General features: G+C 40.6%; 1 pseudogene; it reads right to left on the bottom strand.

The window, feature by feature from the left end:
* Nucleotides 1–12,500, bottom strand: part of LOC138036256 (broad substrate specificity ATP-binding cassette transporter ABCG2-like) — a 47,406-nt pseudogene that overhangs the window by 23,607 nt on the left and 11,299 nt on the right.

The raw sequence follows: 12,500 nt of genomic DNA, 5'->3' as shown, positions 1-12,500 counted from the left end.
TCACTCCATATTATGACGTCGTGTTTGTTCTCGATTCATCCGAGTCGATATCCAGGGCCGACTTCACTGTCAGTGTAAGTTTTGCGAAGAGCCTGGTGACAAGGTTTGAGCCTGACTCACGATTCGCTGCAATAACATTTGGTGCCAATGCCTCTGTAAGCTTCAATTTTAAGTCACCCAAGGTAAGCAAAAGGATCAACACTGGAACTGTTGTAATGGCAAAAGGTCGCCAATTGTAGCCCGTACTAGGCTTTCAGATTAGAGGACTTAAGCAACGACAACGGAGACGGCAATTAGAACTTCACAAATTTGCATAATTACTGGGCAGTTTGCACGCCCTGCACGTGCATTTTTCGCTTTTGTCCATTTCTTTGCCGTCGCCAGCAAAACAACAACGTAAAATAGCCAAATTTGAGGTTTTAGCACAGGTAACCCAGGCTCACCGTGTGAAGGTAAATATAGAGAACATATGAGGCGAAGTTTAGGTCGGAAAATTTGCTAGAAAATGGAAATAAAAATCGATGAAACTTACCATGTGGTGAGCTGTTGTTGTCTTCAATACGTACACGAAGTTTCGGGAAAAATGGACCCCGTTCACCTTTCTTCATAATATAGTGACAAGGTAGGAGACGGAAGCCAGCTTATGGACTCCGATGGACCCAAAACAACCACAACGCTTTCTGGCCGCCATTTTAGCCGGTTAACTTACAAGTTTTACGGAGTCTGGTGGCTTTGCGTTGCTACCTGGAGATGCTTCAGTGGATTCATGGTTTAGAGAAATTCATGTTCCACGAGCCTGGCGTGTTTATTTAGCAACTGGACTCGATTTTCGCGAAACAAATCGTGCTTGTTTTGGGTCCATCGGAGTCCATAAGCTGGCTTCCGTCTCCTACCTTGTCATTATATTATGAAGGAAGGTGAACGGGCACCATTTTCCCCGAAACTTCCTGTACGTATTAAAGACAACAGCAGCTCACCACATGGTAAGTTTTATCGATTTTTATTTCCATTTTCTAGCAAATTTTCAGACCTAAACTTCGCCTCATATGTTCTCTATATTTACCTACACGCAGTGAGCCTGGGTTACCTGTGGTTTTAGGAAGCACCTCAGCACTCGAGGATAGATTATAATTTTCTCGCCTAAATTAAGCGCCATTCCGACCAATGTAAATTTTGAGGAACTACCACAACCTTGTCATATTCAAAAGGTTGAAATAGTCACCAAGTCATGATTACAATAACGCGAATTTATATTTTGAGATGACGTTCTCGTTGCCGTTGCCGTCGCCGTTGCGTCGTCTTTGCTAAGTTTTCTACTGTGGGATGTGCTAAACTCCACGCGCCGGAGCGCGCGCGGAGCACCACGCTTAAGGTAACCAATTGATGCGAAAAATGTTAGTTTTAGCTATGACGTCATTCGCGACCGTCTGTACTTACGTCCACCCCTCCATGTATGCCAATGTGACCACAGTGAAGGGGTTTACGTGGTTTGTACTGTATGTGCAAACATAATTGCTTTTTATGGACTCTTCGAAATGATTTTTCACGGAAAATTCTCTGCTAAAGGATGGAAAAAATCTCAGGGAAATGCTTTCAAGCAATTTTAGAACGGCCGCTGAAAAACAACATCGAGGAATTGAGGTTAGTGATGAAGATAAACATTTGCGTTGGAGCCACGATTTTTTAATGCACCAACTACTTCGTGGCCGTCTTTTTGGCGTTTATAAAATGAGATATTCTATGCCACATTGCTATAAATAATTAAGTCCAGAAAAGTTAATTACTTTTATAGGTCTTTGAGGATCCATGTTTTCAACCGAACGCAAATGAAATAAATAACCCGGAAGCTCCGCATTCAGGCTTGGCTAAGTCTATATATTAGCAGAAGTGCGGCCAAAGCAATAAAAACTGGGGACTGGGAATAAAAGGCGCATACTCTCCCCAAGCTCTTTCGTTATTTGTGCACCTAAACTTGACGACACAAGACCTTATTAAACAAAGTTAATGCAAAGTGTCCCTCTTCAGGACGTTCGCGCCAATTGTTTCTGCGCAGCCTTACTGCGCAAGCAAATGCACACGCCACGTCATACACGAGCGCGCGCACTAAGTAATAAAATGAGAAATGATAGGGCAAAAGGCCATTGCTATAGCTTTGTCTGGATTTAACGCTCTTGGACGTTCGGTGACCCCTATTTTTCTTTCCAGAAACAGATTTTATTTACAATTATCTCCACGTTGTCCAGAAATGAACAAAAAATCAATGTGGGAAGTTAAAAAAATTCTGCTCAAGGGACATCAAATCCTGCCATCTTGCGGCTGCAAGGCGCGTGAAACTGTGGTCGCTAAATGCGAACTTGATCTTTAAGGAACCTCACCAGTTGACTAAATTCACTTAATAAGTCCACTTAAACAATATTTGGCAGAGAAGATTTCACTTCAAAGATTTAATTGCAAGATATTTGGGTTTACAGACACTGGCCTTATTCGCTAACGAAGCCCGCTTTTGTCACATTTTGGGTGTTTTTCCGGGCATGTTCTCTTTAAAACGAAGTCGGTGACCCCCCATTTTTTTTACATTTCTGACATAACTAACTCATTATCTTACAGTGGTAAAAGTTTCAGAAAAAATCAATGTTGAAAAAATTTCGCGCGAACGTCCTTAAGTCTCTTCACTGTTCAATTCTAGACTTTCTATGGTTATTCACCAGCTCACAACTGAACTACTCATCAGTAGAATGCACCATCAAGGAGGAAACAAAAGCATACTGAATGCTCTCGAAACGACACAAAACGGATTGCTTCTGAACCGCTTCTGGAGTTCGCGAAGGAAGTAAAAAGAGAGTGCTACTGGTAGCTAATGGGCCTGCTACAGAAAACCTACAGAGCTTAACTTGGGCAGTCAGTCGGATCAAAGCACTCGGGCCAGAAATCTTTCTTGTGGCCCTTGGAGACAGATTACCCAGTGTTAAGGAACTTGTCGCGATACCGAGTTCGACGGATGCACATTTTTATCGCATATCCAATATGAGCGCTTTCAAGCAAATAGTAGATGGGATTCCTGTGCACATTTTTTAACGAGACTATTATTTTGATGACTGAGGTCACGAAACTTGGAAATCAAATATGCTCGGTGTGATTTGTAGCATTAGAATCATATCTATTTTCTGGGTTAAAATAAACGAAGAGGAAAGAACGGACAGGAAGGCAATTTGCTAAAAGACTTCTGTAAATGCCTTTTTACACCTGAAATGGTTTGTCTTTATAAGAACTTTAATTAAAACCGTGGGCAACGCCTAACAATTTTTCATCAATGTGAATCACTGATCGGAAAGATCGATCAATACTGACTCACTCGGGAATACTCGGAAAAGAAAAAACCCGACGGCTTTAAACAGGAGTCGAAGATATGACCTTCCGATTACTACGGATACTCTACCACTAAGCTACAGTAGACTTGTGGTTGCTAGGCAACTGAACTAGGGTTAGGTGACAACTGCCCTTAAAAAATTGGTTGCATTCTCACCGCCAGTGAGAAATAAACACATTTTCCAGAATATTTGTTTTTTTTGCGGGGATGAAATCATCGATTTTCTGTGACTTTCTTCAATACAGAAAATCCCGTAAACATTTAATAAATAACGCAGCGGTTGACGTTATGGCCATTGATCGCTTAACGAAGCCATTTCCTCGAAGAGGACGAAGTCGATGTCTTCATTAAAAATTTTATATGCAAGGTTTGCCCAAAAGCGAAATTTTTGAAAGTTTTATTCTTTGAAATCCAACACAAACGCAAATGTTATGCTTTAAAAAACAAACAAAAGAAAATATTTAATCGCAAATAAAAACAATGCGTAAATACCGCTTTCATTCAGACAAGACGATGATAGCAAAAACAGTCCACTTAGGGTATAACGGAAAGTATAAATAGAAAGCACAAGGCGAGCGTGATTTATTTTGGCTCTTCACGCAATAGTTACTTAAGATAGCGTGACAAGCCAGAAAAAGCCCAAGGTGAGCCAACGTGGGAGTCTCTCACCTGAACAATTGATGTCTGTGGATTTCTCAGTATGTTTTTCGCTGCTCGTCCAGATACTGTAACCAGCTAAGAAAAACAAAGGCACCTCAAGAAACTTTCAATCGCTGATGACACCACGACGCAAGTTCAGTTGGTCAGGAGCTCATCAAAGGGGTCTCTATCTCTCCTATACTTGGCATGGAAGTCTATCCTTTCCCGAGTAGATACACTTTCCTTGGGAGATTCTGAACGCACACTGTTGTAAAAGCCAATCAAAACAGAGATATCTCAGCATCAAGGAAAACATAATACTTTTCATGGGAAAACCTGTTCCTAAAAATCAATTTACTATTATGTTATGTTATTTATTTATTTGAGCAGGTTGAAGTTGTGGCAGCTATTTAGCTGATGTGGACCTGCTGTACCGACCCACCCATATAATCCTGGACAATTTTAGCAAACTGTGACTTCCTGAAGATCTCCGGCAAATTTGGCGGCATAGTTGAGGAATGGCCCTCTCCCATCGACACAACAGTTGTTTCTAAAAAATAACAATCATTTTATTAGTTATATTCTTTGTTTTGAAAAAAAGTTAAAACTACAATCCGGGTCAAAAGACTTCAGGACACTTGTCAAATTTTGGGCGAAAAGTAGAGAATTTACTGTACAGGCCTCCATCGTTATATGAGCAACGCGTGTTCTTCTTTCGCTGCCCAACAGTTTTGACCAGGATTGTAGTTCATTCTTAAGTTATAACATCCTGGGGGTTTTAGCGTGACAGCGAGTAAATATTAAACTGGCTACACAAGAATAAATTAAATAAGAGAATGTTAAGTTCTGGATTCATAACTGTGTTATTTCAGTGCAACGTAATGTGGATAAACTGCAATGTTGGGCTAATGAAGCAAATCTGGCTTTAAATCCCAGCAAAACAAAGTACATGTTATTATCTTCCACTAAACTCTCTTCCTATCATGAACTTAATAACATTGACATTGACTTAAGAGTTGGAAGTATATCCTTAGAACGTGTGTCTAGGGACCCACATTGATCACAACCTAAAATGGGAAGAAAATGTCAAGCAAACTTCAGCTTCTTGCTATCGCACTCTTGGAATCTTAAAGAAACTGAGGAACTTTCTTCCATTTCATATTCGCAAACAGTAGTGTTAGTTCAGGCCCTAGTACTTTCCAAGTTGTACTACAATTGTGTTGTTTATCATAATTTACCACATTACCTTGTTAAACGCCTACAGAGAATTCAAACAGCATGGGCGAGCTTTGTTGTAGGCAAATTTGTTGAAAGTGAGGATATTATAAAGCTAAGTTGGCTACCAGTCAAAGAACATATCGAATGGCAGCTGTTAAAGCTAGTTCACATGGTGATTTATTCTTGTGAATGGCCAGGTTACTTGCGACTGAAGCAATTTATGCACAATCGAACTCTGAGGTCCAGTGCAGCTATGCAGCTTGAAATCCCATTAGTGTCATATATTTATCAAGACCAAGCTGCTAAAAGCTTTCATATTTTACCTGGATATGTAAGGAACTGTCGTGATTTTAACTAGTTTTCTAAGATGACTTTTAAGTTTTTAATGAAAAAGGTCAAAGATAATTTTTTAACTTAACGTTTCTGTTATGCACTGTAAATAGATATATTTATTTTTATTTTAGATGACATATTTTAGCAGATGAAGAGCCACCTTGTGGAAATGCTGAAGAAAACCATTATTATTATTATTATTATTATTATTATTATTATTATTATTAAAAGATTACGACTTAGAAAGGTATAAAATCACGGGATCGAAATATTTCGGCTGCATTACTTTGCCTTCATCAGTCGGACTAGTAGTGAGTCGTTGCATAGCAGTCACAAGACGGAAAAACCGTCAAGTGCAACATGATTTCTACCTTTCAAATGACGACTATCGACAATTCCTTCTTTTCTCTGGATTGAGAGTTGTTGTCAATTTAGATTACCCTGTCCCAGGTCTTCTGGTAGCAGATGAAAACAGAAAAAGTAAAAGCTGCATTTTCTTGACAGTATTTAAGCCCGGAGCACTCACTTTAAAAGAACCGTTTTCATCCACTTAACCAGTAAAGATCAACTGGCTGCCAATTGTACCGACTCTACTTAGTATAAATAAAATCATTGTTGAATAGTGGTTAAGCCTAGTGCTTGATTTTAAAATTATTAGCTTTCTCTTGAGGTTTCGTAACCAACATTTTCTCCAGTTTAAGGAAGGTGCCTATAGCTACTAATTAAAGCTATTTTTTCTCCGGTGTGTGATTATGCAGGAAATGTAGATCTTAGCAAGTGTTATTGAAATCCAAAAAGAAAATTGGGGTTAACCACGCATCTTTCAAAGACAATTGATGAATAATATTTGTAAAAAGCTTTAAAATACAAAGCAATGTATGGCGTTCTTTCTCAAATTGAAGCTTAATTATCTCTCAAAAAATGCATGGTTACCCCCAATTTTCTTTTTGGATACTAAGGACACTTACTAAGATCTACTTTCTCCGGATAGTTTTAACCTGCGCAAAAATATCCCTGTATTAGTAAGCATCACCGATAGGAAATCCGAGTATCTCGAGATGCGCAGAACGTATGCGCAATAACAATAGTAGGCACCGTTCTTAAACTTGTTTTTTAGCGGGTAATAATACACGTTTACAACCGCATTGGGGAGAAAAAATATTGACATATTAAAAAATAATACTGTTCTGGCAGCTAGCGATGTGGTAGTCTAGTGGTTAACTGAAAGGGTGTTTAATCGAACATTCCTAGGTTCGAGTCCTCCGAGTTCAGGCATTGGGGTTCCGATTTTGGAAACAGATTTAATTTCCCATAATCCCTATCAAGCGCTAAGCGTCCTAAATTGACGATAAGGGTCAATTTAGGATTAGGAATTGTCGATAATCGTCATTTCAGAGGTAGAGTATGGGTTGGCAAATGATGGGTTCTGACTTGTTCCCATATCGCAGAATGCCCTTGGACGATGAGCACCTGGGAACTAAAACAGATTTACTTGGCTCCAGATTCCGCTGATTGAGATCAAACGCGGTCTTTGGCCTATTTATTACACTGACATTGAATTATTCGACTTAATATAACTGGTACATCCAACAGTGGAAGGGAACAAACAATAAGGGATTCAGGAGGGGAGGGGAGACAAGGGTTAGCAGATGGGAGGTAGAGAAAGAAAGGAAAAATACGGGAGGAGTAAGACTATACCTGAGCTGTTACTCAATCCGTGAGCGGCGTCACATTCATTTATTACATCCATGAAAAAGTCTGCTGGATTATTATGTGGTTCACAAACAAAACCTTTGAGCAAAAAATAGAAACGTAATCATGAAGGAAGATATATGCTGATATATGCTATCTAAATGTAACGTGTTGGCGGACTATACAAATCACGCATAGCCAAACATTTTACATTACCCGAAAGTGAAAGAAAGAAAGGCTGAGATGGGCTGAAATTTTGTATTGTAGGTTAATTGAATCATATTTGGGATTCAGCCCGTTTTTACTGAGGTGGTAAGGTGTTCAACTTTAGGTAACAACTTCGAAAGTATGGGCATCGAAGTCTTAAAAGCACGATTTATCCATTGCAGAATGTAGAAAGTTCAGTTTCACAGCGCAATGCCTTTTTTTAGTCTAACTCACTGAAACGTCAATCACAAAATAGCCATATGAAGAACATATGAGGCCGTTGACGGTTGCAAAATTACTTGGGTTAATTGCAAATGTACATAACCCACATAGCCAATCACACGCAAAGCAAATACGGGCAGCTCCGGAAAGGGCACCACAACACCGGGCTCTTCTACTTTCAGAAAGGTGGCTGAAAGGCTGAAAGCCACAAAGACCCTGGAGACGAGGTTGCGAGCAAGTTCTTCGATTGCCGCCGATAGGCCTCAATGTGGTGTAAGATTTTTGCGGCAATCACATGGCTCAAGAATACAAAAGCAAAGCAACTGGCGAAATTTATTTTCCACAATCGGGTGAAAAGCGCATTACGAACTATAATAATCACCTACATCCTCAAAGTACTTCATTGCTTGATTTGCGGGGCCCTGGTACACAAACTCGTCATTGGACAGTAATGAAATGGTGTCAAAGGTCTTTAATATCGAGTAGCGAGGCTGGTGTATGGACATAATCACGGTTTTGCCACGGTGACCGAGCCTATAAAGGATAAAGCGACAGTAAATGACATTGTGAAAACTGATGGGTCATGAAACTTATCCTCAATGACCGACAGTCTACACGGCGCTACAATGGGGGACAAGATTCCAGGTGGCAGTCAACGAAAACGTTTTTTAAATAAGGAAAAAATATCTATAAGAAGGACCTGATTTGCGATTAGAGGGGGTGTTTACCGTTCCCCCTTTCCACCTCCTACAATGTTGTTGAAAGCAAACAGCTATATTTTTTTTTCTGGGGGGGGGGGGGGGGGCCGCAAGTGGTGCATAGATTAATCTGCATGTCGCGAAATGTCCCAAGAATTTTAAACGAAATGTCCCAAGACGTTTAACCATCATTGTAGTTCTTTGTCACCGGTTAGAAATAGGACGATTAGAGTGTCTGCCTTCGTCATTTATTTGTTCTGAGTAGGACTAACAACGCTCTAAGCAACAGTTTTCAATTACACCTGCAGTGATTACTTGACTGGCAATACTTAAATGAATCTTAACGACCGAAGCCTTGTCCACTCCATTGAATATACCATATCCGTATTTTAAAAGGTATTTGCATTTCAAACGGTTTTCATCAGCGTTAACTGCCGGTTAAGCATAATAAAAGTATTTGTTTTACGTTTGAAAAGCTATTCTTTTATTACGTTAAAACGCTGGAAAACGCCGAGGAAAACGCTGAGGGACAAGGTCAAATTCTGTAGTCAAAGAATTCGACCGCGCTCTTTCACACATTCTCGAGTGGCTGTTCACGCGCAGGAATTTTTTCACAAAGAATTTACTTTAGCGAGGCAGTAACGACCTTCCCTACCCTTGAAGAAGCTGAACAACGGACACAGCTGTGGCTGCATCCAGCCCAGTGGTTGGCTCATCAAGAAACAAAACAGATGGTGCCAATATAAGTTCCATTCCAATGTTGGTACGTTTGCGTTCACCTCCAGATATTCCTCGAATAAACTCGTTTCCAACCTGGAGGATGAGCAAATAAAATTAATGAATTTACGCACAGATGAGCTCCGTGGATGATTTCCATTTTTCTCAGTTCCAGAAATTTGCAAGAATATTTTTTCTGATGTGTTTTGTTCGATGTTATTTCTGGACAGCATTAGTAAAGCATTGTTTCTTGGCTATGTTAGGGCCCAAGAAAACGGCTTACCACTTGCCGAAAAATTCTAGAACTTTCAGGAAGACTGGTACAGCGCTTTTGTAGCGTTTTGTTTCTCCTCTAGCCCTTTTCATGAATGGCAATAATTGAAAAGGCTCGGCATAATTTTAAAAGCAATCCCCCAATTTTTAAATTTTAAATCATTTCATGCAAAGACAGTTGCCGCTGATTTCATATAGAATTGTGGCCCAGTTGCTTGAGCAGCGGACTTTCGTGCGGAAGATCACGTGCTTAATGGAGGAGACTGCTTAACCCATTCATGCCTCAAACGCCCTAGGACACCCCCATTGACGAGTAAACTGGTCTTGCGTTAGACAGAGTAAAATCTGTCAAGTGTCACTCCCAGGGGTCAGTGGGTTAACCCATTCACACCTAAAATGCCCTAGGACACCCCCCATTGACGAGTAAACTTGTCTTGCGTTAGACAGAGTAAAATCTATTAAGTGTCACTCCCAGGGGTCAGTGGGTTAACCCATTCACACCTCAAACGCCCTAGGACACCCCCATTGACGAGTAAACTGGTCTTGCGTTAGACAGAGTAAAATCTATTAAGTGTCACTCCCAGGGGTCAGTGGGTTAACCCATTCACCACACCTCAAACGCCCTAGGACACCCCCATTGACGAGTAAACTTGTCTTGCGTTAGACAGAGTAAAATCTATTAAGTGTCACTTACAGGGGTCAGTTGGTTAACCCATTCACACCTCAAACGCCCTAGGACACCCCCATTGACGAGTAAACTGGTCTTGCGTTAGACAGAGTAAAATCTGTCAAGTGTCACTCCCAGGGGTCAGTGGGTTAACCCATTCACACCTCAAATGCCCTAGGACACCCCCATTGACGAGTAAACTTGTCTTGCGTTAGACAGAGTAAAATCTATTAAGTGTCACTTCCAGGGGTCAGTGGGTTAACCCATTCACACCTCAAACGCCCTAGGACACCCCCATTGACGAGTAAACTGGTCTTGCGTTAGACAGAGTAAAATCTGTCAAGTGTCACTCCCAGGGTTCAGTGGGTTAACCCATTCACACCTCAAACGCCCTAGGACACCCCCATTGACGAGTAAACTGGTCTTGCGTTAGACAGAGTAAAATCTGTCAAGTGTCACTCCCAGGGATCAGTGGGTTAACCCATTCACACCTCAAATGCCCTAGGACACCCCCATTGACGAGTAAACTTGTCTTGCGTTAGACAGAGTAAAATCTATTAAGTGTCACTCCCAGGGGTCAGTGGGTTAACCCATTCACACCTCAAACGCCCTAGGACACCCCCCCATTGACGAGTAAAGTCGTCTGGCGTTAGACAGAGTAAAGTATGTCAAGTTTCACTCCAAGGGGTCAATGTGTCAAACCCTAGTTGGACCCAGCGATGCTCATCTTCTTAAAACTAACTGAGGAGAAAGTGCTGCCTTTGTAATTTCATCTGCAAATGGTTAGACTTTCAAGTCTTCTCTGATAAGGACTATAAGCCGTGGGCCCCGTCTTACAACCCTTCCTGTTAACCAACACTGTGGGACGTAAAAGAACCCAAACACTGGAGACCCTCGATGTTGGTGGTCTAACTCTCAGAGAATTGTAAACCACCTCGAGACTGATGTGATATGTGCAGTATACAAATGCATTACCATTACCATTAGACTTATCTGTACGTACTTTAGACTCCGCCACATGAAACAAGCCCAAGTCGCTAAGAGTTTCCTCTACTCTCTTTGAACGCTCGTGTTTACTCAGCTTTCTGGAGAGTCTTAAGGATGCAGAGAAATGCAAGTTCTCTCTCACCGTTAAAGTTCCCATCACAACATCATCCTGGAAAATTATAAAAAACTGAATGCATAGAGTGGGGTTCAATTAAGTGTTGAATGAACTTCCTTATTAAGAAAGTGTGTTAGAAAGCATCAAGGACGGTGCCTACTAATTCAAAGGTATATTTGCGCGGTTTATGAGTATGCGAGAAAAGCAGATCTTAACAAGTGTTATTGAAATCCAAAAAGAAAATTGGGGGAAACCACGCATTTTTCAAAGATAATCAATCAACAATATTTATAAAAAGCTTTAAAATACAAGGCAATGTATGGCGTCCTTTTCCAAAATGAAGCTCAATTATCTCTAAAAAATGCATGGTTACCCCCAATTTTCTTTTTGGATACCAAGAGCACTTGCTAAGTTATGCTTTCTCTGCGTAGTTTTTTAGGATGCGCAGAACGTATGCACAATAATAATAGTAGGCACCGTCCTTAAATTAACCCACTACAATTCTTAAAGAGAAGTACGATCGTCCGGGTGAGTGTAGTCCTGAGGACTGATTAGGGTGACATTGAATGATGTTTAGCTAACCTAAGCGTAACTCATCTTCAGAGTCAAGTGACTGGTGTAACGTCAGTAGATGGTATAAACGCTGAGGTCCATGATGTCACTGGTCAACTAAGCCGTTAGTGTTTACGCCTAGAGAACCATGCATAATGAACTACGATTCCATGCATAATCGATAACAAGGAAAGAAAAAGCGGACTGACACAAAACCTGAGCAACGTCAGTTTGAGTTTTGCATTGCCTTGAATACAATTGTGCTTCATTTTCCAAATCATATCCAAAGGCAACATCAATCATTGTTCATATGATACGTTTTCTCACGTCAGCTGCACATATTAGTCAACATTACAATCCATCCACCAAAAACACGTTTCCCTTTTGCATGGAAATTCTGTGATCATTTGATGCTAATATGTTCATAATACGCCATCTTCCATTAGCAACTCAGTATTTTGATGAGACAAAGCGTACAACGACGTAGAATCATGTCACGACTATCTATGCGAAACAACATTGCAGAATTTCATTGCAGTCAGTTTTCGTCTCTTTGATTTTGGTAAAAGTAACATTTTGCCGTTTGCCGAAAAAATCTCTGTAATAAGTTCTGTTTTATTTAAAGACAATTCTAAAAGCTGTGTGTGTGTGTGTGTTTGTCACTTTGGCTTTCTTCAACCAACCTGTACAACATATCCGGTGATACATTTGAAATTCTCTGGTTGCTTTTGTCCATTAACAAGGACTACACCTGACAGATGTTTTCGATCCTTCCGGCCAGCCAAGATGTCCAGAAGCCTGAGATAGCGTGAA

The sequence above is a fragment of the Montipora capricornis genome, unplaced genomic scaffold (assembly GCF_036669925.1).
Source record: "Montipora capricornis isolate CH-2021 unplaced genomic scaffold, ASM3666992v2 scaffold_475, whole genome shotgun sequence".
Lineage (NCBI taxonomy): Eukaryota > Metazoa > Cnidaria > Anthozoa > Scleractinia > Acroporidae > Montipora > Montipora capricornis.
The sequence above is the reverse complement of the archived record's forward strand: the minus strand, read 5'-3'. Positions and strand labels throughout refer to the sequence as shown.